Below are 22,034 nucleotides of genomic sequence, written 5' to 3'. Positions count from 1 at the left end.
CATCACAGAAGAAGATAAAGCTCTCCAGCTTGCAAGAGATTTTTCAGGCAGATCCTCATCATGATGTCACTGAGAACTGCCAGGCCCTACTGGATAAACAGCTTTCCTTACATTGACTAGATTTGAGGGTGCCCTTTCCTGGTATGTCTCCTGAGATTCAGTGGAAACCTTTATGCACTCCATCTCTCTAAAGAATATGTTATTCAAGGGCTTGGAATGGATAGAAAAGATCTTGTAACATGGAGTAGAGGAGATTCTTCTGAATAATAATTTTATTCCCAGGTACTTTTCATGAAATACAGTTCAATTTTGTAGGTTTTCTCTGTTTTCCAATGGCAAGTTTTTCCCAACAGACCTTCAACTGAATGAATACTGTATTTTACTTTCTTATTGTACATTCCTTGGTATGGGACTTTATAAATATTCCTGAATGTGTACTCAAAATTTCTGTTTTCCAATTCCATTTTCTGCAATGATTTTGGCAACAAATGTTGTCCAGCTATAGAATGAATATAACAGTCCAAATATTGTGTACCTACTTGAAATGATAAACACGTAAATCCCTATTTAATCCCAAAATTACCAGACATCAGTAAAGCAGAGGACAACATGAACTATAGAATACAGTTCTCTAACTATTTGATATCAGTTCTGCTTTATCTACCATATGGTGTTCCCGTGGCCAGACTTGAATGTTGTGGATCTTATACTATGATTCATTCTTCAGGAATAATAAGATCCTAGACGAAGACAGGGAGAGGTATGGCTTAAGCTCCAGGTAAACCTCAACATCAATATGTTCACAAGAACAGGAGGGAGTCTATTTGTTATTGTCCTTTGTGGATTCTACACTCTTGACTTAGTTGTGCAGAATCCATGTGAAAATCCACGTAGCGGAAGGATCCACCCAAAGGATATATATATATATATATATATATATATATATATATATATATATATATATATATATCACAAAAATTAGGTAATTTTGATGAATCTAAGAAGTGCATTCTGCCAGGAACCAGATATTGATATTTCCTGAGAGACACAGCTAGAGCATATTAAATACAGAAGTGAATGTGTTCTTGTAAATATAAAAATAAAAAATAAATTTTCTTTACCCTGCTAACTCTGGCACCAAAGTTTCTGAGATTCTCTGCTAGATATCTTGGGAGAAACACCTCACTCCTCAGCTGCGAAATGTTTCATGCCACCGCACATTTTCCAATACTCAAACCCTCACATAAAAAAACACACAACACAATACTCTTTGATCCAGTTGATTCGATATAATTGTCCATTTAAACATACAAACCAGGTACCATCCATTCCTTAGGAACATTAATAATGACGTGTAATTACACAGAGCAGAATCTTATATTCACCTACCATGGCTTCTCACTCTGTCATCTTCCTTTCACTCTTTTTTTTTCCTCTAGTCTCCTCCTCTCCCTTCAAACTTCTCTCTCGCTCATTCTGCCTTCTCCTCCCATGATAACCCTCCTTCTATCTTGTACCTGCCACTCACATATACTTTACAAATTCAATGGAGTCGTGGATCTGGTGAAGTAACCTTAGTTCTGAGTACAGGACTATGCAGCTGACCTTGGGGCAGTGGAATTAGCATCAAACACAGATAACTTCAGGGCAAACCACAACATGAACAATAGTGTCAAACCAGTGAACTGAAAACAGACTTATTGTTGGTAGATTTTGAGAAAGGATTAGAAGAGGTGAAGGTGCTTTTAACCCAGTAAGAACAACAATGCCAATGAAACAGAGCTTTCTAGTAGTAGACCAATATTCAAAGAATGTACATGAACAGACCTATGTCTCCAACTGCATATGTTGTAGAGGATGGCCTTGTTGGGTAACAATGGAAATAGAACCCTTGGTCCTGTCTAGGTTTGACTCCCAGTTCAAGTGAATGTCCAGGGCAGGAAAGAGGGATTATAATGAAAAGCTTAAGGGGACTGGTAAGGGATATTATAGTCAGGAAACTGGGAAAGGAATTAATATTTTAAATGTAAATTTAGAAATATCCAATTAAAAAAGCAATAAAATTTGTTAAAAATTAAAAAAAAATTATGAAAGAAATAAAAGAAAAGAAATCTTCCGGTTAATCACAACTATTGACTCAGAATTTTAAGGGGTTACTGTCAGGTAATGGTATTCAGAGTAATACTAGTGGAAAGACTGATATGATGAAGTCTCATCTAGAAGCACTTGTTCCTCCCAGATATTAGTGACAGACACAAACTACATTATTAGAATTCAATGCATGGAGGTATTTTCTCTGTGCTGAGGACACAATACTTGACTTATCTTTCTTCCTTAGGACGTTTTCCTTCAAGGTAAAATGGTAAAAGCCATGAGCTCTCAGGAAAAATTATAGTGCCCTTCCCAACACCTGGCTTTTGGGATAAAGAAATGAATTATATAAAGTATCTGACTTCCAAGAAAAATAACAAGTTATTTTTCAGATCTTCTGAGAAGCATGTCAGATGCTTCTGAGAGACTCCGAGCTCCTGATTCCATATGTGGAAATCTCAGATCAAGGCTATATCTTCAGTGAACCTACTCGACCTCTACCCAAGACTCAAGGACCTTTCCCACTGACCACGTATTTCTTCCATTTTTATACCAAGACAGAAGGCCAGCTTCATATTCCCCATGTCTGATCACTTCATCCTCTGTTTCTCCCTCCCAAATTGCTGTATACAATGCATTAAAGGACAATTAATAAACCCTAGATGTACTGAAGGGATATCTGAGAGGAAGTTGCAGTCAGGACAACACTTGTGACATCACAGAAGAAGCTCGGGCTTCCAGAATACAAGAGATTTTTCAAGGAGGGCCTAATGATGATGTCACTGAGAACTGCCGTAGACTACCTGCTGTACAGATTTCCTTACATTGACCAGATTTGAGGGTGACACTTTCAGAAGAGTCTCCTGTTTAAGAGTGGAAACCTTTACATACTAAATCTCTCTAAAGGTAGAGACTTCTCTTTGTTTCATTAGGGGTTACCTGCTCTCAATGGACAAAGTTAGTTAGGGGTTTAGCATGGCTAGAAAAGATTTAACAACAAAGAGTGAAGGAGATTCTTATAGATAATATTTTATTTCCAGGTTCATTCCTGTGACATAGAGTTCAATATCCCAGGTTTCCTCTATTTCCAAAGGCCAGTATATTGCCTACAGACCTTAATTGAATGAATATTGTATTTCACTTTCTCATTGTCCATTCCATGATAAGAGACTTTAATAATATTCCTGTATGTGTACTCAAAACTTCTGTTTCCAATTTTATTTTCAGCAAAGCAAATGACATAATGACTATAGAATTCAGTTCTCTAGTCCTATTTGATATCAGTACTATACTATCTACTTTCCTGTGCTCCCATTTCTAGACTTGAGTGTTGGATATTTTACAATGATTCTCACTGAAAGCCAAACATAAGATATCGGAGGATGGGCAGAAAGAAGGATGGCTTGAGGACCAGTGAAACCTCAACTTCAATAGGTTCATAATAACTTGAGGGAGTCTATTTGGCAATGTCATTTCTGAACTCTACATTCTTGAACTACTTGCTCAGAATCCATGTCACAATTCCACCTAACCACATAGCTGTAGGAGCCACAAAAGTATATATATATACATCAGCCACCAAAACTAGATAATATTGATGTAGCTAAAAAGTGCCTTCTGCCAGCAACCTGATAAAGATATTTCCTGAGAGACACAGGTAGATCATGTCAACTACAGAAATTCATGCTAGTGGCAAATCATTGAACTGAAACAGACATCTTGTTAGCAGATTTTGAGAAAGGAATTCAAGAGGTGAAGGAGCTTTCAATCCCATAAGAACAACAATGTCAAAGACCCAGAGCTTTCTGGTACTAGACCAATATTCAATGAATGTAGATGGACAGAGCTATGGCTCAAACTGCATGTGGCAGAGGATGACCTTGTTCATCACGAATGGAGGCAGAAGCTATTGGCCCACTCTAGGTTTGTCTCCCAGTTCAAGGGAATGTGAATGCACAGTCAGAGGGGTTAAAGAAGAAGGGGAAGGATATGGGTAGGAATCTTATGGGCAGTTAAATGGGAAACAAAATAACATTAAATGTTAATATAGAAACATCAAGTTAAAAAAAGCAATACAAATAAAGCTAAAACATAAAAAAATGAAAGGAATAAACGAAGAGAAAACTGACAGTTAATCATACCTAGTGACTCAGAGAAGTAAAGTGGTAATCAGTGGAAATATTAGTGGAAAGACTGAGATGATGAAATCTCAACTAATAGCACTGCTGCTTCCCAGACTGCACTATAGATATCCAAAACATGGAGGAATTTACTCTGAGCTAGGGACACAATACCTGTCTCTCCCTTTTACCTTAGGACATGTTTCTTCTTATCAAAAAGAGTAAAGGTCATGAGCTCTCAGGAAAACAACTGTGCCCTTCCCAACACTTGACTTTTGGAATAAAGAAATTAATGATATAAACTCTCTGATTTCCAGGAACCATAAAAACAGGGAAGTCCAGATTCTTCTGAGAGGATCCCATCTCCTGATTCCCATAGGTGGGAGGCTCAGATAAAGGCTATCTCTTTAGCATTCCCACTAAATCACTACCAAGTACTCACTGAGCTATACCGAGGACCATGTATTCCTTCCTTTTTTGTACCAAGACAGATGGCCAGCTTCCTTCGTTCTCCCCATATCTGATCTTTTCATCCTTTTTATTCTCCCTCCCAAATGGCTGTTTACTCTGAATTAGAGGCCAATTAGTAAGTACTAGAGGTACTGAAGGAATATATGAGAGGCAATTGCAGTCACGACAACACTTGTGACAACACAGAAGAAGATAGGGATCTCCAGGTTGCAAGATATTTTTCAGGCAGGTCCTAATGATGATGTCTCTGAGAACTGCCATGGCCTACCTTCTGAACAGATTTCCTTACATTGACCAGATTTGAGAGTGCCTTTTCCAGGTATCTCTCCTGTAACACAGGGGAAACCTTTATGTATTCCATCTCCAAACCTAGTGAGTTTTTTTCCTTCATTAATGGTTTCATGCTCTGAATGGAGAAAGTTAATCAGGCATTTGGCATGGGTAGAAAAAGTCTAGGAACATGGAGTGGAGGAGATTATTCTGGATAATAATTCTATTCCAAGGTCCATTCCTGTGACATACACTTCAATTTCCTAGGTTTTCTTTGTTTCCCAAAGGCCAGTATTTTCCCTCCAGACCTTTAATTGATTGAGTATTGTATTTCATTTTCGTATTGTACTTTCCTTATAGGAGACTTTATATATATATATATATTCCAGATTGTGTACACAAAAATTCTGTTTTGCAATTCCATTTTTGCAATTAATAAGCAACAAAGCATGCCAATATATAGAGTGAATATAACAGTGTAAATATTGTATACCTACTTGAAATGATGAAGTCCAAATCCTTATTTTATCCAAAAATTAGGAGACAGCATTAAAGCAAAAGGACATCATAGATTATAGAATGTGGATGTCTAGTCCCATTAGATGTCAGTTCTATAATATCTACCTTCCTGTTCCCAGGGCCAAACTTAAGGGTTTTGGAGGTTTTACCATGATTCTTTATTCAGGCCAAACACAAGACTCAGCAGGATGGGCAGGAAGAAGAATGTCGTGATGTCCAGAGATACCTCAACTTCAATAGGTTCAAAAATAACAGGAGGGAGTCTGATTGGCATTGGCCTTTGCTAATTCTACATTTTTGAACTAGTTGCACAGAATCTATCCTAAAATTCCAACTAACCATATAGTTGTAGGAGCCACCAAATATATACATAAATACATATATATATATATATGTGTGTGTGTGTGTGTATGTATATATGTATAAGTATGTATATGTATATATATATATATATGATAGAGATAGATAGATAAATAGATAGATAGATAGATAGATAGATAGATAGATAGATAGATAGATAGATCTGCCACAAACTACATAAGATTGATGATGCTAAGAAGTGCATGCTGCCAGGAAACAGATATAGATCTTTCCTGAGAGACACAGGTAGAGCATGCCGATTATAGAAATGAAGGTTATTGGCAGACCAATGGAATGTAAACGAATCTATTGTTAGTAAATTTGGAGAAAGGATTACCAGAAGTGAATGGGCTTTCAATACCATAACAACAACAGTACCAATGACCCATAGTTTTCTGGTACTAAAACAATATTCAAAGACTGTACATAGACAGAACTATGTCTGCAGCTGCATATGTAGCCTTGTTGGACATCAATGGGGGGAGAAGCTCTTAACCTACCAAAGCTGGACCCCCAGTGTAGGGGAATGTCAGGGTGTGCTGGGAAAGGGAGTGGTTGGTGAGGGGGAACACCTTTATAGAAGAACTGGTGGGGAAAGTGATAGGACTCTTATGACCGGAAAACTGGGAAAGTGAATAATATTTGAAATGTAAACAAAAATATCTAATATTTATAAAAGAAATAATAAAATTTTAACAAGCTGAACAGCCAAAGTGAGGAGTCTCAATCCCACTAGAGAGGGTGAAGAAATGGACCTCAGGAGGGAAGAGTGAGGGACCTGGGTGAGAAATGAGACAGTAAGGGAAAGATGGGAACATGGTCAGTTATTGGCGGGGAGTAGGACTGAAACCCTGACTTTCAGCAGAATGAATGGAAACAGGCAATCTCAGGAGCTAAAATGTTGGAGGTAGTTGGTGGCTCTAGAATATTCCAGAGACCTGAGAGGTATGAGACTATCAGGACTCAGTAAAATGCCGGGAGTGTGTAGAGGGACCTTGTAGAGACTACCTCCATGTGGAAGAGAGAGCATGGGTCTTCTTAGTGGGGAATTGAGTCCATTGAAGTTGAGAGATATTAAGGATTAGTGATGGTCACTTTCTCTTATTTTCATAATTGGAGGTTAGTTTATGCTTGTGTGCTTCTGTTTCTTTTGTTGTAAAGATTAATTTCTTGCTTTATCTATGATTTTACTTGCCTCCTTGTGTTGGGGCTTGCCAGTTAGTGTCCTTTTTATTAATGGATATGCAGAAAATTATTTTATATCAGAAAAATTCCATGTCTTCTAAAACATCTAAAAATCAGTCTGACTCTCAAACTCTTCCTGGGAAACATTTACCATCAGTCATGCAATCCCCAGGACCATCGAAATCTAAAAACGGGTATCTAGAAACTTAACCGTCGGCCCAAAGGTCTTTAGGATGTTCAGCAATTTCTCCAAGAGCTTGGTGCACCTAGAGAACAAAAGAACTAAAGCCATCTTCCCAGGGTGTTTTCCCAAGAACCACATATTTCTTCTTTCCTTTTATACCAAGACAGAAGCCCAGCTTCCTTTTCCACATCTCTGATCTCTTCATCCTATTTGTTCTCCCTCCAAAATGGCTGTTTACTCTGAATTATAGGCCAATTAGCAAACCCTAGATATAAGGAAGGAATATCTGTGAGGCATTTGCTGTCAAGACGACACTTGTGACATCACAGAAGAAACTAGGGCTCTCCAGGATACAAGAGATTTTTCAGGCATTGCCTAATGATGATGTCACTTAGAACTGACATGGCTACCTGCTGAACAGCTTTCCTTATATTGACCAGATTCAAGGGTGTCCTTTCCGGGCCTGTCTCCTGTGACCCAGTAGAAACTTTTATTTGCTACATCTCTTTAAAGTTACAGACTTCTCTCTGCTTCACTAGTGGTTACATGATCTGAATGGAGAAAGCTAGTCAAGGGCTGAGAAAGATCTAGGAACTCAGAGAGAAGGAGATTCTTCTGAAGATTAATTTTATTCCCAGGTCCAATCCCGTGACATAAAGTTCAATTCCCAAGGTGTTCTCTGTTTCCCAGGTGCCAGTATTTTCCCTACAGACCTTTAATTGAGTGAAAATTGTGCTACATTTTTTGATTTTACATTCATTGATAGGGGACATTACATATGTTCCTGCATGTGTACTCAAAATTTTCATTTTTCCAATTCGATGTTTTGCAATAAATTTGGCTACAAATTGGGCCGAGTTATAGAGTGAATATAACAGTGTAAATATTGTGTACCTTTTTCAAATGTTGAACTTCCAAATACTTATTTTGTCCATAAATTACCAGACATCAGTTAAGCAAAGGACAACATGGACTATAGAATGCGGTTTTGTAGTTCTTTTAGATCAATTCTCTAATATCGACCTGCCTGTGGTCCCAGGGCAAGACTTGAGGGTTTTGGTTGTATTAACACGATTCTTTCTTCAGGCCAAACATCAATTTCTGGGTGATGGTCAGCAAGAAGATTGGCTTGAGGTCCAGTGAAACCTCAACTTCCATAGGTTATAAGAACAGGAGGGAGTCTATTTGGCATTGTCATTTGTGAATCCTATATTCTTGACCTAGTTACACAGAATCTAAGTATATCTTCCATCAAATTCTTAGTAGTAGAAGCCACCAAAAGTATATATATATATATATATATATATATATATATATATATATATATATATATATATATATATATAATCTGGCACCAAAACTAGATGGATTTTTGAAGCTAAGAAGAGAATGCTGCCAGCAACTGGACATAGATTTTTACTGAGAGACACAGCTAGAGCACGTCAAATACAGAAGTGAGTGCTAGTGGAAAACCAGAGAACTGAAAATGGACCTCATGTTTGTAGATGTTTAGAAAAGATTACAAGAACTGAATGGACTTTCAACCCCATAAGAACAACAATTCAACTAAGCAGAGCTTTCTGGTACTAAACCAATATTCAAAGACTGTGTACGGACAGACCTATGCCTCCAACTGCATAGGTAGCAGAGAATGGCCTTGTTGGGCCGCAATGGAAGGAGAAGCCCTTCCTCCTCCTTAGGTTTGACTACAAGTTCAAGGGAATGTCAACGTGCAGTAACGGGGGTTATAGAAGTAGGTTAGTGGCACTGCTTAGGAATCTCATGGACAGGAACCTGGGAAATAATATTTGAAATGTAAATATAAAAATATACGATTAGAAAAAGTAATAAATATTGCTAAAAAATAAAAAAGAGAGAGAAAAAGAAAAGTTAACTGCAAGCAAATCACACCTATTGACTCAGAAATCTAAAGGGTAACTTTCAGGGAATGGTAGTCAGAGTAATACTAGTGGAAAGACTGAGATGATGAAGTCTCAAATAGAAGCACTTCTCTCTCCCAGATATCACTGTCTAACACATACTGCACTATAGGAATCCAAAGCAAGGAGGAGTGTACTCTGAGCTGAGGACACAATACTTGTCTTTCCCTCCTTCCTTAGGACCTTTCTCTTCTCGGAAAAGTTATAAAAGCCATGAGCTCTCAGGAAACAACTGGGCCCTTTCCAATACCTGGCTTTTGGAATAAAGAAATTAATGATACAAACTCTCTGATTTCAAGGAGCAGGGAAGTCCAGATTTTTCTGGGAGACTCTCAGTTCTTAAGTCCTATACGTTGAAGGCTGAGATAGAGGATATCCCTTCAGCAAACCCACTCAACCCCTAACCAGGAAACACTGAGCTTTCCAATGGACCAAGTGTTTCTTCCTTTTTTAGACAAATACAGAAGGCGAACTTCTTTCTCCCCATCACTGTTCTTTTTACCCTCTTTCTTCTCACTCCCAAATGATTATTGACTCTGAATTAGAGACCAATTAGTAAACCCTAGAGGTACTGAAGGAATATCTGAGAGGCAGTTGCAGACACAACAACACTTGTGACATCACAGAAGAAGATAGGGATCTCCAGGATAGAAGAGATTTTTCAGGCATGGCCTAATGGTGATGTCACTGAGAGCTGCATGGACTACCTGCTAAACAGCTTTCCTTACATTGAAAAGATTAAAAGTGGCTTTTCAAGGAGTTTCTCCTGAGACACAGTGGGAAACTTTACTTACTACATCTCTCTAAAGCTAGATACTTCTCTTTGCTTAATTAGTGGTTAAATTGTCTGAATGGAGAAAGTTAGTCAGGGACTTGGAATGGGGAGAAAAGGTCTAGGAACATGGAGAAGAGGAGATTCTTTGGATAATAATTTTATCCCCAGGTCCATTCCTGTGACATACACTTCAATTTCCCAGGTTTTCTCTGTTTCTCTAAGGCAAATATTTTCCCTACAGACCTTCAATTGATGAAATATTGTATTAATATTTTTTCTACATTCCTTGAGAGGGGAAATATATATTCCTGAATGTGTACTCAAAAATTGTTTTCCAATTCAATTTTTTGCAATGATTTTTGCAAAAAAAGGGGCATAGGTACAGAGTGAGTAAAACAGTGTAAATATTGTGTACCTACTTCAAATAGTAAACTCCCAAATCCTTATTTATTTCAAAAATTTTCAGACATCAGTAAATCAAAGGACCACATGGAGTATCAAATTTGTTTCTCTAGAACTTTTTGATATCAGTACTACAGTATCAACCTTCCAGTGTCCCAGTGACAGATTTGAGGGTTTTGGATGCTTTTCCATGATTCATTCTTCAGGCCAAACAGAAGATTCAGGAGGATGGGCAGGGAGAAGAATGACTGAAGTCCAGGGAACACTGTACTTCAGGAGGTTCATAAGGAAAGGAGGGACTCTATTTGCCATTTTCATTTGTGTTTTCTACATTCTTTTTTTTTCTTCTTTCAGAGCTGGGGACCGAACACAGGTCCTTGGGCTTACTAGACAAGCGCTCTTCCACTGAGCCAAATCCCCTACCCGGATTCTACATTCTTGACCTAGTTGAGCAGAATCCATGTTAAAATTCAACCTTACTTCCTCACTGCAGGAGCCATCGAACTGTATATATATTGTATATATATGAATGCCACAAAAACTCGATAATATTGATGAAGCTAAGAAGTGCATTCTGTCAGTAACCAGATATAGATCTTTCCTTAGAAAAAATTCATAAATGAGTGCTAGTGGCAAACCAGTGAACTTAAAATGGACTTCTTGTTGGTAGATTTTGGGGAAGTATTACAAGAGGTGAAGGGGTTTAACCTCATATGAAAAACAATGCAAATGAATCAGTGCTCTCTGGTACTAAACCAATATTCAATGTAGGTACAGAGACACAACTATGGCTGGTTATGTCCTCCTTAAGCATCAATGGAAGGACAACCCATTTGTTCTCCCTGGGTTAGACTCACAGTTCATTGGAACGTAAAGGGGCAGTATGGGGCATAATAGAACAAGAGCAGGAGCATGGTTAGGGATCTTTTGGGCAGAAAACTGGGAAACGAAATAACATTTCAATATAAATATAGAAATATCCAATTAATAATAAGGAATAAAATATGGTAAAAAATAAAAAAATTAAAGAAATTAAAGAAAAGAGTACAACCAACTAATAACACCTATTTACTCAGAAATCTAAAAAGTCATTGACAGGGAATGGTAGGCAGAGAAATACTAGTGAAAAGACGGGGACAATGAAGTGGCGAATAGGATCACTTCTCTCTCCCAGATAACAGGGTCAGACACAAACTGCACTAAATGAATCCAAATCATGGAGTAATTTACTGTGAGCTGAGGACACAATACCTGTATTTCCCTCTTCCTTAGAAACTTTTTCCTCTGTGACAAAAAGAATAAGTGTCATGAGCTCTCAGGTAAACAACTATTCCCTTCCTAACTCTTGAATTTTGTAAGAAATTAATGGTATAAACTCTCTGATGTACAGGAACCATAACAAGCAGGGAAGTCCAGATGCTTCTGAGAGGCTCCCAACTACTAATACCCATATGTGGAAGGCTCAGGTCAAGGATATGTCTTCAGCGAATCCACTAAACACCTGCGCAGGCCTCACCGAGCTTCCCTATAGACCACATATTTCTTCCATTTTTTATACAAAGACAGAAGGGCAGCTTCCTCCTCCCCATCCCTGATATCATCTTCCTCTTTGTTCTCCTTTGCAAATAGCTCTTTACTCTGAATTTGGAGCGAATTAGTAAACCCGAGAGGTACTGAAGGATTATCATCAATTCAATTGCAGTCAGGACAACACTCGTGACATCACAAAAGAAGCTAGGCCTCTGCAGGATAAAAGAGCTTTTTCAAGGAAGGCCTAATGATGATATCAGTGAGAATTGCAATAGCCTACCTGCTGAACACCTTTCCTTACATTGACCAGATTCGAGTTTGCACTATCCTGGTATGTCTCCTGTTACACAATAAAAACCTATACATAACCCATCTCTCTAAAGCTAGAGACTTCTCTCTGCTTCACTAGTGGTTACATGCTTTCAATGGAGAAAATTAGACAGGGACTTGGCATGGGTAGAAAAGATTTAGGAACATGGAGTGTAGGAGATAATTCTAGATAATATTTTATTCCCAGTTTCATTCCTGTGATATACAGTTCAATTTTCTCTGTTTTCTCTGTCTGCCAAAGGCCAGTATTTTCCCTACAGACCTTTAATTGAATGAATATTGTACTTCAATTCCTTATGGTTAATTCCTTGACAGGGGATATTGTAAATATTCCTCAATGTGTACTCGATAATTCTGTTTTCCAATTCCATTTTCTGCAATGATTTTGGTCACAAAGGGTGCCCAGCTATAGAGTGAGCATAACAGTTTAAATACTGTGTACCTCCTTCAAACGATAAACTCCCAAATCCTTATTTTAACAAAAAATTACCAGACATCAGGAAAGCAAAGGACATCATGTGTTATTGGATTTGGTTATCTAGTCCCATTTGATATCAGTACTACGCGATCTGTCTTCCAGTGTTCCCATGATCAGACTTGAGGGTTTAGGATGTTTTACCATGATTCTTTATTAAAACCAAAAGGAAGATACCAGATGATGGGCAGGAAGAAGAATGGCTTGAGGACCAGTTATACGACTACTTCAATAGGTTCATATAAACAGGGCGGAGTCTATTTGCGTTGGCATTTTTTAATTCTACATTCTTGACATAGTTGGGCAAAATCCATGTGAACATTCCACTGGACGAAAGAGGTGTAAGACGCACCAAATCTATATTTGTACTCATCAGACAACCAAACTAGATAGGAATGATGAAGGTAAGAAGTGCATTCTGCCAGGAGCCAGATATAAATATTTACTGAGAGACACAGATACAGCATGTCAAATACAGAAGTGAATGCTGGGACCAAACCAGAGATCTGAAAACGGACCTCTTGTTGGTACATTTTGAAAAGATTCGAAAAGCTGAAGGTGCTTTCAACACTAGAAGAACAACAATGCCAGTGAACCAGCGCTTTCTCATAATAGACCAATATAAAAAGAAAGTACATGGACTAACCTATGCCTTAAAATGCATATGTGGCAGAAGATGGCCATTTTGGACAACATTGGAAAGAGAAGCCCTTGTACTCCCTACTTTGTCTCCCAGTTCAAGGGAATGCATTGCGGCAGAAAGGCTGATTTGAAAGAAGGAAATGGAATGCGTAGTAACCTTATGGGCAGGAAACTGGGAAAAGAAATAATATTTTAAAAGTAAGTATAGAAACATTCAGTTAAAAAATCAAATTTTGGTAAAAAATAAAAAAAGAATGATATAAAAGAAAGAGAGTTGCCGAGTAAGACATATTCATGCAGAAATCTGAAGTGTTATTCAGAATAATACAAGTGGAAAGACTGAGATGATGAAGTCTCAACTACAAGTACTTCCCTTTCCCAGATATCAGTGTCAGACACAAACTGCATTATAGGTATCCAAAGCGTGGAGGAGTTTACTCAGAGCTAGATACTTCTTTTTCACTTCTTCCTTAGGACCTTTTATACTTGACAAAAAGAGTGAAGGTCATGATGCCTAATGATGATGTCACTGAAAACTCTCATGGACTACCTGATGAACAACTTTCCTTACATTGACAAGATTCAAGTTTGCACTTTAAAGGTATGTCTCCTGTGACACAGTGGAAACCATTATATATTCCTTCTCTCTAAAGCTAGAGACTTCTCGCTGCTTCACTAGTGGTTACATGCTGTGGCGCTTGACATGGTTGAAAAAGATTTAGGAACATGGAGAGTAGGAGATTCTCCTAGATAATACTTTTATTCCTAGGTTCATTCTTGTGACATACAGTTGAATTTTCTAGGTTTTCTCTGTTTCCCAATGACCAGTATTTTCCCTACAGACGTAAAATTGAATGAATATTGTATTTCAATTTCTTTTTTTTTATTAACTTGATTATTTCTTGTATACATTTCCAGTGTTAGTCCCTTTCCCAGTTTCCGGGTAACATCCCCCTCCCCCCTACCCTTCTTAATGGGTGCTCCCCTTCCCATCCTCATCCCATTGCCGCCATCCCCCCAACAATCTAGTTCACTGGGGGTTCAATCTTAGCAGGACCCAGGGCTTCCCTTCCACTGGTGCTCTTACCAGCTCTGGAAATAAAAAGAACTTAAATATCCTGTATTTCAATTTCTTATTGTAAATTCCTTGTTAGGGGACTTTGTAAATATTTCTCAATACACACAAAAATTCTGTTTTCAATACCATTTTCTGCAATGATATGGTCACAAATGGGGCCCAGCTATATAGTAACTATAATAGTGTAAATTCTGTGTACTTACTTCAAATGCTAATCTCCCAAATTCTTATTTTATCGAAAAATTACGAGACATCAGGAAAGCAAAGGACAACATGGACTATTGAATTCTGTTTCTTGTCCCATTTGATATCTGTACTACCATATCTAGCTTCCAATGTTCCCATGGCCAGACATGAGGGTTTAGGATGATTTAAATGATTCTTTCTTCAGGCCAAACGTAACATACCATGTGATATGCAGGGAAGAGGATGGCTTGAGGACCAGTTATACGTCTGCTTCAGGGTTGGGGATTTAGCTCAGTGGTAGAGCGCTTGCCTAGCAATACAAGGCCCTGGGTTCAGTTCCCAGCTCCGAAAAAAGGAGAAAAAATAAAGTCTACTTCAGTAGGTTCATAAAAACAGGGGGAGTCTCTTTGAAATTGTCATTTTTGAATTCTATATTCTTGACATAGTTGTTCAGAATCCATGTTAACTTTCCAATTAACTTCATAGGTTTAAGAGGAACCAAAGTACATATGTATACATCAGACAAAAAACCTAGATAAGATTGATGAAGGTAGGAAATACATTCTGCAAGGAACTGGGTACAGATATTTACTGAGAGACACAGATACAGCATGTCAAATACAGAAGTGAATGCTAGTAGCAAACCAGTGATCTGAAAACGGACCTCTTGTTGGTAAATTTTGAAAAAGGATTAGAAGAGCTGAAGGTGCTTTCAACCCCATAAGAACAACGATGCCAGTGAACCAGAGCTTTTTAATACTAGACCAATGTACATAGAAAGTACATGGACTGACTTATGGATACAAATGCATATGTTGCAGAGGATGGCTTTTTTCGGCAACATTGGAAAGAGAAGCTCTTGTCATTCTTAGTTTGTCTCCCAGTTAAAGGCAATATCATGAGGCAGAAAGGTTGGTTAGAGTAGAAGGAAATGGAAAAGTTAGGAATCTTATGTGCAGGAAACTGGGAAGGGAAATAATATTCAAAATGTATATATAGAAACATCTCGGAAATCTGAAGTGGTAGTCAGAGTAATAGTAGTGGAACGACTGAGTTATTGAAGTCTCCACTAGAATCACTTCTCTCTCTCAAATATCAGTGTCAGACCCAAACTTCACTATAGGTATCCAAAGCATGGAGGAGTTTACCGTGAGTTAGGGACACAATACTTGTTTTTCCCTTCTTCCTTAGGACCTTTTCTTCATGAAAAAAAGAGAGGAAGCCCCGGGTCCTGCTTATATTGATCCCCCAGTGAACTAGATTGTTGGGGGGTGGGCTGCAATGGAGGAAGGATGGGCAGGGGAACACCCATAAAGAAGGGGAGGGGGAGGGGTTAGGGGGATGTTTGCCAGAAACCGGAAAAGGGAATAACAATCGAAATGTATATAAGAAATAGTCAAGTTAAAAAAAAAGAAAGAAAAAAGAAAAAAGAAAAGAAAAAAAAAAGAAAAGAAGAGTAAAGGTCATGACCTCTCAGGAAAACAACCGTGCCCTTCACAACACTTGGGTTTTGGAATAAAGGAATGAAGGATATAAACTCTCTAATTTCCAGGAACCTTAAGAACAGGGAAGTTCATTTGCTTCTGAGAGCCTCACAGTTCCTTAGTCCCTTATGTAGAATGCTCAGATCAAGGCTATCTCTTCAGCGATACCACTCAACCCCTACCAAGGACTAACTGAGCTTTCCAAAGGACCATGTATTTCTTCCCTGTTCTTTATACCAAGATAGAAGGCCAGCTTCCTCCCCATTTTGAATCTCTTCATCCTCTTCATTCTTCCTCCGACACTAAGATTTACGGAACCAACGAGGATAAACAAGGAGAAAGGGCAAAGAAAAATGCTTGAATTTCACTCAGAAGGAGGAATAAACTAATTAGAGGAGGCAGATGGAAGGAAAGGATTGGGTGCCTAAGGGGATGGGAAGGGAAATGTGGTTTGAGAATCATTTCTTGGGAGAGACGAGCAAGAGGGACAGAGGGCCAAGAGAATAAAGAGAAATCAGAGACAGTCCAGGGTGGGCGCTATCTCTGATTTACCAGCAATCTGGGATGGGTGAGGCTACACTGGTGTCCATGAGGGTGACTTTAGCTGAGACTCGTAACAGTGGGGATACAGATACTGAAATGGTCACTTTCTGTAGCCACAGAGGACCCAAGGTGGAAGGATAAGGACCCAAACCCAGCCCCAAAATTTTGACCCAGAAATTGCCCCCTCTATAGGAAACACAAGGACAGAGATGGAAGAGGAAATGAGGGAATGGCCAAAGGATAAGTGGCCGGATGTGAGACTTATCCTATGAGCAAACCACAAACACTGACATTATTAATGGTCCTTTCTTATGTTTGCATTTTATGTTTATTTTCCTCTGCGAGGCTCCACCAAGGGACGACTGACACTGAAGCAGACGCGCACGGTCAAATATCAGATGGAGCTCAGTGAGTCTCACTGAAGAACTGAAGGAAGGACTGAGAGAGGCAGAGAAGCACAATGGTCCCCACGTGGGCTCACTAAACCCGTTGCCTGTCTGTGGATCCTGTTCTCCTACCCGGGCTGCGTTTTCAGGACCTGCTGGGAGACAATGAATCTAGTCTTGCACAGACTTGATGTGCCCGGGGTGGGGATGTACCCAGAGTGGTCCTCTGCTTATTCAGTGTAGAATGGGAGAGGATAGGAGGAGGTACTATAAATGGTGGGAGCCTGGAGGAGTGTGGTTGACAGTGCAGCATTAAGAATGTTACCTGGTGAATATGTACAAACACTTTAGCAAGGGGCAAAGGCATGACATCATGGGGACGGGGGCATGGCATCATGGAGGTGGGGCATGACATCATAGGTTTGGGGCATGATATCATAGGGGTGGGTGAATGACATCATAGTGGTCGAGGCATGATATCATGAAGCTTAAGAGAAAATAGATGAAACTAGAAAAAAAAATCAGCCCAAGAGGGAACTGAGACCTAGAGACACTAACATGGAAGGCCTTTACCTATGCATAGTATCAGCTGTGCGATTAATCATATTATATCTACAATCCACAAATGCAGAGAGAACAAAGGAAAGGAGAAGGCCTGTGAGGGGAAAAGCATAGACCTATCTGAAAGGAAAACTGGAAGAGATTATGTGAGTGAGTGACGGCGACTGAGGACAGAAGCGGAGGGTCAGCGGGGAAGATGGAGGGAAAGCGCGGTGCAGAGAGAAACAGCCAGAAATAGGGAACATACGAGTTAATGTGGAAACTCGATGAAAACACTGATTAATTCATGGTGTCTAGAGGGCCACGTTCCTGAGGATTTAATCTGACAGAGAATGCAGAGTACGAACCTGCAATCCTTTGAAATCGAGCAAGTAGGACTTCAGGGTTGGGTATGGGGCACATTCAGTGGAGTCAATTTCTGAGGAGGTAAAATGGAGATCCCTGAACAACAGACTGATGCTGGGAAAGAGATTATAAAGATATAGCAAATGAGGGCTTCCTGGTACCTTAAACCTGCAACTGATGTAAATGCACAGGAAAACCCTTCCTGCACTCTAAGGTTTGTTTAGCCATTGTTCACCCTGATAAATTATACACACAATGATAGTGTGTCCCTGAATACCTTCTAACAGAGCTGTGACACTGAAATCCTTGGAAGAAACCATAATTCACTTTCACGCAGACCAATCTTCTGCTGGCTGACTGTTTCCTGGGTCCACTCCATCCTTTCACACTTTGTGCACCTGGACACTCTAGGAAGGAGACAAGAGATGAGTGTATGTCTGTGTGTGTGTGTGTGTGTGTGTTTGTGTGTGTGTGTATCTGTATATTGGTTATCGTCTGTGTGTCTGTATTTGTGTATATGTATGTATGTGTGTGTGTCTCTGTGTGTGTCTGTATGTGTTTTTGTGTCTCTCCGTGTGTGTATATGAGTATGTGTCTGTGTGTTTGTGTATGTGTGTGTGTCTGTGTCTGTGTGTTTGTCTGTGTCTGTCTGTGTCTGTGTGTATGTCAGTTTGTCTGTCTATGTCTCTTTCTGTGTTTCTCTGTGTATCTGTGTGTGTTGCATGTGTGTGTGTGTGTTTGTGTGTGTGTGTGTGTGTGTGTGTGTGTTTGTGTCCGTCATGCATAAGCTAACCATCCTGACACAGACTGTCTGGATTGCTTTTATTTTTAGGAGGTTGGCGAATGTTTCTCTTGTCCTAAAAGACCACTCTGGTTCTCAACTCTCTCTGTGAAGCCATGACAGGTTGAGTAATTTTCATGTGTGAGGAGTCTGTCCTATTGAAACTTGCTTTCTTGGATACAATATCACTTGAAAAACACATCTCAACATTTACTATCCTTATTCCGTGATCCCTTGAGGGGATTATTCCATTATTATTATTATTATTATTATTATTATTATTATTATTATTATTATTATTATTATTATTACAGGATTATTCCTTCATATTGCTCTCTGCATTGTTACCAGTGTGCTAAAGTTCATTGACGTCAGGAACAAAGATTTTGTTTCATATGGGTCACATTGGATGGCCATGTCTTTGTTCTTGGAACTGAAAGATTTATTTGCATGCTCCCAAGATCAAATACATTAAAGTACAGAAAGTTTCTTGCTCTTCAACATGAGAGTGACACCAAGTTATGGAGGAATAAGACAGTTTTCCACAATGTTTCAGGCTTTGGGGATTGGTAGACATTACATAGCCATCTTTTTATTCATAGCAAGAATAGTCAAAATTATTAATAGAAGGCAGAAAATTTTAACAACATATTTTTGCTGGCTAATTTAAATTCCTGTATTGTATCTCTAAAACATTATACATTCTCTTTCAGGTTCTTCTTGAAATTGTTTGAAGAAGTGAAAACTGGTATGTGTTTATTTGTTCACATTCATAAAGATGGCCATTGCTCTAGTGATGGACAGATGGCACAACTTTCAAGAGGCAAACTGACTTTCTTGCCAAAGAAATAAATCAACTTCATGGAGGCAGTTTAATTCTTAGGTACAAATGTTTAAAATCCCCTGAGAATGCTTCCTACAGCTATCATTTCCTGTATATTGTAATATCCTAGGAAATGGGTTCTCTCTTTGCATTTTGTTTCAAGTATTAAGATCTACAAGAAAGTTTTGATTGCATGTACCATTTGGAGATGTTGTCTTTTTTTCTTTCCTATAGATGGATTCTGGGTTGTAGACTCTCAGGCATTTTATGATCCATCTCTCACAATAGGGGCTGCAAATGACATGAGTCTTCATCAGGAATAAAGGAAAGAAGACAGGTAAAGTAATAGAGAACTCCCTGATGTATTTATCGCCTCTGAGTATGACTGTTGTCATCAACCTGTACATATAAACTTTAACTTTGAAACAAAGTACACTCCCATGAGTTTAAGCCTTTGTACTTTTCATTGTGTAAACATTTGCAATAAAGAGAACATTAAAAGTAATAAAGTTGTGTGATGTGTATAACTCTTTTAACAGTTTCCCTTGTATAACTTAATAGAATATATAAATGGTTTTCCTTCATGGTAAATGTAATGAAGACAATGTCTCTTCTAACAATATATGTAGTAATTTTGACCTCTATAAAATTTAATATGTGCATAACTTGCCTACACATCCACCGCAAATACTTATGGGATACTTCCTATACTTACTCAGTGTTTTTTCCTAAATATTGTGTTAAAACGCATTTAGCAGAATAGATATTGTGGTGGATGTGGGGAGGAAGGAAACTGAATGGGAGGGGAAGTAGAGAAAGTAATGGGTAGGAGGAAATAGGTATAGTGGTTTTGCAGGAATCGGGTATAGTGGGTTTGGAGGGATTAGGTAGAGTGAATCCAGGGAAAAGGGAATGGAAAACACAAGTGTTGGGTGGGCATCTCTAGGAAGTGCCAGAGAGTTGGGAAGGCAAATCCCCAGGGTGTCTATTGATGTGACTCTAGCACTGGGGATACAGATCCTTAATATGCCACTTCTGTAGCCAGGCATGACTCCCAGTGGTGTGACAAGGAAAAAAAAACACCCACAGAACCTTCAATCCACCATGAACACAGCCTACAACATCTTCAGAGACAAAGATAGATACAGCAGACATGGAAGGAACATTCAACCAATGATTAGCACAGATTGAGACCTACCCCGTGGGCAAGCACTGATCCCAGACACACTAAAGATACTCTATCATGCTTACAGACAGATTCCTAGCATAACTGTCCTCTGAGTGACTCCACCCAACAGCTGAGAGAAAGAAGTGTAAAGATTCACCACCAAACATTAGCTGGAGCTTGGGGAGTCTTTAAAAAAAATAAAAAACAGGTGAAGAATTGATGCCCAGTTGATATGAGCGACTCAACAGAAAGACCAATAGAGTCAACTCACCGGGACTCTTGGGGATTGCCAAAGACTGAACCACCAACCAGAGAGTGAACATGGACTGACATTGAGCCCCCAGGACATAGGTAGGAAATGTGTAGCTTTGTCTTTTCACGGGTTTTCCCGACAATGCGTGTTGGCGAACCTGGAAGATGGAGCACCGATATTGGGATGTAAAGTGAGTAAATAAATAAATGAATTTTAAAGGCACAGATATCCCATTTTACAGACAACATGTTTTGGGAAAGCCCAATTCTAGTTGTTCGGTACCCACATGAAGACAAAGCCTATGGAGTGCCATGCCCTTAGAGTCCATAATCCTCCTCATTCTCTTCTTCCATCAGAGTCCCCGAGCTCCACCTGTGGTTTTGCTAGTGGATGTCTGCTTCTGTCTGAGTCAGCAGCTTAGTGGAGTCTCTCAGAGGGAAGCCATGATAGACTCTTTTCTCCAAGCATAACAGAGTGTCTTTAATAGTGTCACGAATTGGTGCTCATCCATGGGGTGGGCCTTAATCTGCACTAACCATTGGATTATCATTCCTCACTCTGTGCTCTATGCACGGCCCTTTCATTTCTTGTGGTCAGAATAAATTTTGGGCCAAAAGTTGGTGTCTCTATCACTCCATTTTGTTTGCTCTCTGGCTACAGGAGATGACTTCTGCAGGTCCATATCACTGAGGCGTTGAGTCTCAGCTAAGGAAACACCCATTGATTCATGGGCATCTCTTACCCCAGCTCTCTGCCTCTTTCTGGATATGACCTCTACCTCCCCACCCCTATCCATCTAGGCTGCTGTGTCTGGCCTCAGATTCAGATGATGTGATTACAGAGACTAGATATGCAAGGTGAGGAGATACCAGAGGGTTCCCCTCCTGCTCAGAGGAGAAAGTGCTGGGGAAAGAATTGTGAGAGGGGTGAATGGGGGGGGGGGCAGTGTGCAACATGTAAAGTGAATAAATAAACAAATTAAAGTGAAAATAACTAAATCTACTTGAAGATTAGAAGCAGGTGTGTGTGTGTGTGTGTTTGTGTGTGTGTGTGTAAGAAAGTAAGTAAGTGTGTAAGTAAACTTGAAGGTAAGAGCAGTTGTGCATGTGTCTCTGTGTGTAACTGTGTGTGT

The 22,034-nt window shown here is 39.2% G+C and overlaps 1 long non-coding RNA gene across 1 annotated transcript; it reads left to right on the top strand.

Moving 5' to 3' along the window:
• Positions 1-2,864: 2,864 nt before the first annotated feature.
• LOC134484797 (uncharacterized) lies at positions 2,865-17,032 on the top strand. The gene is made up of 3 exons (XR_010062602.1): positions 2,865-2,997; positions 13,769-13,895; positions 16,931-17,032. It is a non-coding gene; the product is annotated as an uncharacterized LOC134484797 (long non-coding RNA).
• The last annotated feature ends 5,002 nt before the right edge of the window (positions 17,033-22,034 follow it).

The sequence above is a fragment of the Rattus norvegicus genome, assembly GCF_036323735.1.
Source record: "Rattus norvegicus strain BN/NHsdMcwi chromosome Y unlocalized genomic scaffold, GRCr8 chrY_unlocalized_8, whole genome shotgun sequence".
Classification (NCBI taxonomy): domain Eukaryota; kingdom Metazoa; phylum Chordata; class Mammalia; order Rodentia; family Muridae; genus Rattus; species Rattus norvegicus.
This window is presented reverse-complemented; position numbering and strand designations above follow the sequence as displayed.